Source organism: Myotis davidii, unplaced genomic scaffold (genome assembly GCF_000327345.1).
Source record: "Myotis davidii unplaced genomic scaffold, ASM32734v1 scaffold217, whole genome shotgun sequence".
NCBI classification, from domain to species: domain Eukaryota; kingdom Metazoa; phylum Chordata; class Mammalia; order Chiroptera; family Vespertilionidae; genus Myotis; species Myotis davidii.
Window position 1 is genome coordinate 2,245,045 of NW_006290034.1, and position 5,740 is coordinate 2,250,784.

At 46.6% G+C, this 5,740-nt stretch overlaps 2 long non-coding RNA genes across 2 annotated transcripts in view; both read left to right on the forward strand.

The window, feature by feature from the left end:
* Positions 1–4,402, forward strand: part of LOC107182954 — a 9,359-nt gene extending 4,957 nt beyond the window's left edge. The window contains exon 3 of the long non-coding RNA XR_001513714.1: positions 2,323–4,402. This is a non-coding gene — a long non-coding RNA (uncharacterized LOC107182954). The remainder of the gene's footprint in view (positions 1–2,322) is intronic.
* A 16-nt stretch (positions 4,403–4,418) lies between these two features.
* Positions 4,419–5,190, forward strand: LOC107182955. The gene is made up of 2 exons (XR_001513715.1): positions 4,419–4,604; positions 4,983–5,190. It is a non-coding gene; the product is annotated as an uncharacterized LOC107182955 (long non-coding RNA).
* The last annotated feature ends 550 nt before the right edge of the window (positions 5,191–5,740 follow it).

Here is a 5,740-nt window from a genome sequence, read left to right on the forward strand (position 1 = left end):
CAGGCTAAAGCTTAAAGCTTTTAATAGTTACAATGCAGCTGAAGTGTTATGTGTAATGAAAGGAAGCAGTAACTGGTATTAATATGTTTTCAAAAATAAATAATTAAAATTTTTAAAATAAACGTTTTTTTATTAAATAATGATGTAATGACATGTTTTAGTTTCTAATAATTTTGTCCTATGGCCAGTTAAACTCCATCAGTAAGTTGGGGTTTGGGGACGTGGTGGTGTGAGACTCTGGGACTAATTCAATTCTTAAAGAAGCTGTAAGAATTCTTTTTATTTTCTTTATTACAAAACTACATTAGTTTCAGGTAACACTTCAAGAATCTGTAAGAATTCTTACACAGAAGTTACTCATAGAATCATACTAATCTTGACGCTCGCACCACTTACCTGTGGCCTGGCCCCTGTCTGGCCTCCCGGTGTTTCTCAGTAATAGAGTGCCTTGCCTTGTACCTGCATTTTCCTCCTGTATTATTTCAAGAGGTTGGACCAGACAACTGATTGTAGTCTGCAGAGAGACTTGATTTCTTGCCTTTGGTCCCTTTTGAGTTCCCTTTTGCAAAACAACCCCCAGGAAGCTAGGTCCCTCCCTGTGGGAACTGTCAGGGTCACTGAGTGCAGTTGACCGGGTTGCGCACCGGTCTCAGGAAGTGCCATCGCGTGGACGCCAGGCGACCTCCTCAGCTGGACGTGGTGGCCCAGTGACTTGTTCACCAGGTGTGCTCCTGCTGGAATAGCTACTCTGAACCGCATGCTACTTGGTTTTTATTTATTTATTTATTTATCTATCTATCTATCTATCTATCTATTTATTTATTTATTTCTGCTTTAAACGAATGGTTCATGCCATACCATCGCATGCTGAAATGGCTCTTTCAAAGGGCGGTCTTCTCTGGCAGCATGTGCGGAGATCCTCGCCTGTCTTCAGTTATTTGGCATTGTCTGCATTGCATCTTGCTTCTGGTCAGTTTGTCTGGTCAGTTTGTCTTGATTTTCACGGCCACTCATTGCTAGGAGCTGTGTCTCTTCCTGGGCTGCTCCTTCCCTACTTTATCCCCCAGGAATCTTACCCTTTAAATGCTAACTTAGGAGCCCCTGGTCTGGGGTGCCCTCCCCCCTTACCTAAGCTGCAGTTTCTTCCCTTGCTCTTTTGATTCCCTATAATATCTTATTAGTCTTGCATGTTATTTCTCTAGTTAGGCTAGATTTCAAGGCAGAGGGCCGTGTTTTGTGTGTCTGCATGGTCTCTGTACACCTGTGTTCGTGGTTTGCTCATAACAGGTGCCACGTGAATGATTGTAGAACGACTTGGTGAACATGCGGCCTAACAAGAGCCGTCCAGTTGGGATGCACTTAGTGGACCCGAGGGGAGAGGCAAGGCCAGGGAGGTGATTGAGAACACGATTAGTGATCATGCGTGAGGTGACACTCAGTCTAGAATGTTCTCAATGGCGAAATCGAGTTGAGATGTGTTGACTGTATAAATCAATGTGCATGACCATGAACACAGTTAAATTGGAGGGGCGCACAGGGATTGATTAAAAGCTGATATTTCTTACTCTTAGAAGTTTATGTCAGATGTCAGGAAAATAAATTCAGATCAAGTTAACAGTAATCTGCATTCAGTGTAATCACGCATAAAATCACAAAGAAATGGATCCAGGACATGTCTCACTTAGTCTTTCCAGGGCTGTGCTAACATTTAATTGCTGTAAACGTAAACTCCACTTCAGGGCGAAATTCCTACAAAACTGAAAGGAGATGTGGGATTTTTCTTCCCTGTTGTAACCAGCTGGACACATGACTGGCGAGGCATGGAGAGAGTTGAGATTATTACTCATTTCTGCGAGTCATTGGCAGTCCTTTTACATCCCTCTCCCAAAGCCTCCTGAGAGCTAGACTTCCTTTTTTTTCATGAGGATCACATTTTTTCGAGATCCTTGCACATTTGGCAGTGTTCACCACTTGCAGAGATTTAGCCTAAGTCCTAGCACAACTAATTTGAAGACCTGTAATAACTGACTGGCTCTTACCGTGCCTTTCAGTCCAAAAAACATGTTCCGAGTGTCATGCATAGGGCCGTGTGTTCTGTTCTCTCGGGGCCAGGGAGAAGCACAAGTTACCATCTCCACCCTCTAAAGATGACACCGAGAGGGGAATGCAGCATTCATGGCTGTGCTCCCTGGGGTGACCTGACCATAGTGACGCCTGCTGTACACATGGACCAGCTGCACAGCGGGAAGAGGGGAATGAGGTTGATATGCTCGACACTGCTCTAATAGCTCGTTCTAATTCTGCTCTTTTTATAATATCCAGGTAACACATGGAACCTCTTTCTGGATGCTTGATGGGCCCAGATAACCACAGTTGATGTGTGTCGTGGTTTTGGGGGGACTGTTGGTAGGGTGTTGTCCAGGGATCCTAACTCGGTGCAGATGGACAGCCTTGCGGATGGACTTCAGCCTCCAGATGTGCTGACAGGACCCTTCAGGCTGCCCAGACATGTTTCTGAGTGTGGACTGATCCTAACTACGTCTCCCGGTTTCTGAGACACAGAGCTGGCTGCCATTTTGTCAGCTGTACTGGTGTTGGGGAGAGACAAAGAATGAGTATTCTACTTAGGGCATTCCTTCTCTTAGCTGCCAGTTTGAAGATACTTGATGAGCATTACATCCAAATAGGTAAGTGAGTATAATTACTGGACTCTGGGAAGACATAGGGAAATGTCGATCTTCCACCCAGCACATTCACTAATGGAACCCTCTGAGCTTCATAGACAAGTTCCCGTTCTGAACCCTGCTTCCTGGGCTGATGTTTTCATATGGTCTCTGTGCATTAAAGGCACTGGCTGGGCTGCCGTCTGGCTGCCATTCCTTACCAGCGGGAAAAGTTCCGTGTGATGTGTGGATACATTTGGCCAGCTCTCAGTCCTAGGCTCATCCCTCTACTGCAGTCTACATTTTCAGTTTTGATGTTTATACCGAAGGTCTCATCCCTTTTGCAAAGCCAGAGCCCAAAAAAGCTAGGTCCTCCCCTGTGGGAACTGCCAGGCGACTGAGTGCAGGGAACCGACTGTGCACTGCACGGCCGCAGGAAGTGCCACTCACAGGGACGCCAGGCGACCGGCTCAGCTGGACGTGGTGGCCAGTGACCCTTGTTCACTGCTGTGCCCCTGCTTGAATCTCATGTTACCGATATTGTTGGTTTGCTTTTGTCCCTGGGAATAGTCTACCTTGGACACATGACTAGCTAGGAGTTGAACTTCAGTGTTGTCTCTAGTCTCCCCCTACTGATGTGGTTTTTTCAGGGAATACAGGGTTCCTCATCTTGTGTGATGAGCATGACTCCTTACCTTTCTCTGGATTGCAGTGCATCTCTTCTCCCTCTTTCACAGAGAACGTGTCTCATCTATATCCTCTTCCATAGTTCTGCCTACTCCTCCCTGCTGGCTTTTCCCGTCTGCGTATTAGAGTGTACCCGACTTAATGGTCAGCACCCCCTTCCTCTGAGTTTTGCCCATCTAGCTGTTTCCAGTACAACTCAGTGAGAGCCTAGGAGGTCTTATCCACTCCTGTGGCTCCACGGTCACTGTTAAAGTTATGGCTTTCCTAACTTCCTGTTCTCTGAATGGATGTAGCCTGGGGCTCTGGCCAGGGAAAGGGTTTTCTGCTGTTAGGGGGGCTGCACCTCCTTTTTTCCCTGGTTTGGACTTGCTGTGGAGAACAACCAGTGTATGAATCATGCAGCCCCTCTCTGTACCTGGCCAGAGTCAAGTCAACTGCACTTGGCAACAACCTACCCGTGGCCCCTGAGGAAGTGTTCCTAGGAGATCTGTGTCCTGGGACCTCGGTGCCTGACGGCTTTTATGAATCCTGATACCATCCCACTGGTTGTACCATTAGGATTGAGGTCCTTCCAGGGGATCGTCTCCTCTTTATATCTGATTTTTAAGTCAGTGTTCTCCACTCTTGATGCTTCAGTACCTGTGGCCTGAGCTGTGCCCCGACACCCAGCTCCTGTAAGAGGAAGCACAGGAAATGTTGCAAATAAACAAGGTGGTCCCCCCAAAAGATCAGGAGTAGCCAATTTACACAGTGGAGAGACAAGCAGAAATTCAAGAGTGATCCTCAGTTTTGCTTCTTTAAAAAGTCACCTGGCTGATCTTGCTCCACCTGAGAGTTCAGAAGCTGAGAGAGCCCCCACAGCTGTGACGTAGGAGGACTGCTGTAGGGGCCGGAATCGGCCTCAGGACCCTGTTTGTTATCTTACATTTCTAAACATTTTAGATTTCATTTTTAATGGAATGGATCTTTGTGGTTTTACTATCCTTTATCTAGAAGGGTCAGCCTCTGTTTTTAAGCTCATACGTACTTTCTAATAAAATTTTCTTGAATTCGTGGCATTCATGTATGTTTTTTTCACTTGCAATTTTTTTTCCTGAGCTGCCAACCCAGCTATTGAACCGCAGGCCTGCTGCTCTTAGTGCTCCACTAAGAACTGAACCTCTTCCCACCAGACATGCTTTCTTCCCCAGTCGCCTGCATTGAGGAGCGCACAGCCGCACCGAGCCCTCAGCCTCACTGGTGCTGGCCCCTCAGGTACATATGTCGCTTGGTTCTAATTCCTCATTCAAGGCCTCCTGTTTTCCTCCAGAATTACCTCATCACTTCCTAAAACTCATTCCAGGCTCCGGGGACATATAATCTATTGTAACACTGCTCTAAATATTTTTTTCCGAAACACTTTATTAGCTGGAAATCCTTCAGTGCTTCCCAGCACCTGGGACATAGAATCCAGACTTCTTGTCATCGTGTGTGTAAGGCCTCTGGTGTTCTGGCCGGTGTTTCTCTAACTGCAACTCTGACCTCTGCGCGTGCCACTCACCTGCAGTCGGGACCGAGGCCGCCCACACTCCCCCCCAACCTCCATACCACCTCTCCCGCTCTCACACTTCAGTCCAATGTCACTTCTTCCAGGCCCTGCTTCTCTTCCTCATCCACTCACCTGGCGGTGACATTCCTGTTTCCTGTTCCTTCCATGGCACCAAGCATTTCTACTGTCCACGTTGGTCCGAGTCTTCCCTAGACTGGAAGCTCCCTGGCGGCAAGAACTGTCTTATCTCTGTGTCCTGTCGACTAGAATGTACCTGTGCAACATACTTAATAAAAGCTTGTTGGATAAAAATGTATCTGGTATCTGAGTTCTTCACAAATAATTACTGTTATCCACAATTACAATGCTTTTTACATAGATGTTATAATGCAAAATAGGTTTCCTCTCAAAATAGTCACAACTGTTGAATCAAAGAGCTTTGAGATAAGAGAAAGTAGGTCAGGCAAACAAGTGGCAGTGAATACAGGAGACCTGACACTAGCTGCCTTAAGTTACGCCCAACTTCAAAGGTGAAGGACCTGGTCCTCCACAAAACCGCCCTCATTTCACACACCGCTGCAAGCCTGGGAATCCCCAGGGCTATCCTCACTTCTTAGCTGCTTACAGGTTTGGGAGGTTCCCAAATAATAGACTTATCACTGGGAAATTCCAAGATTTAAAGGCTACCTTTCAGGAACCAGGAAAAAGGGGCACCCACATTCTTTATCCAGCAGTCAGAGACCATCGGAAAACAAGCCTGGCCACTGGAACTAAAGCTTTGCAAAACATAAATTGTGTTGATAGTCCGGATCCGTGTTCATTTGTCTGTTTTACTCATATCAAGAAAGGACCACGATTCGGA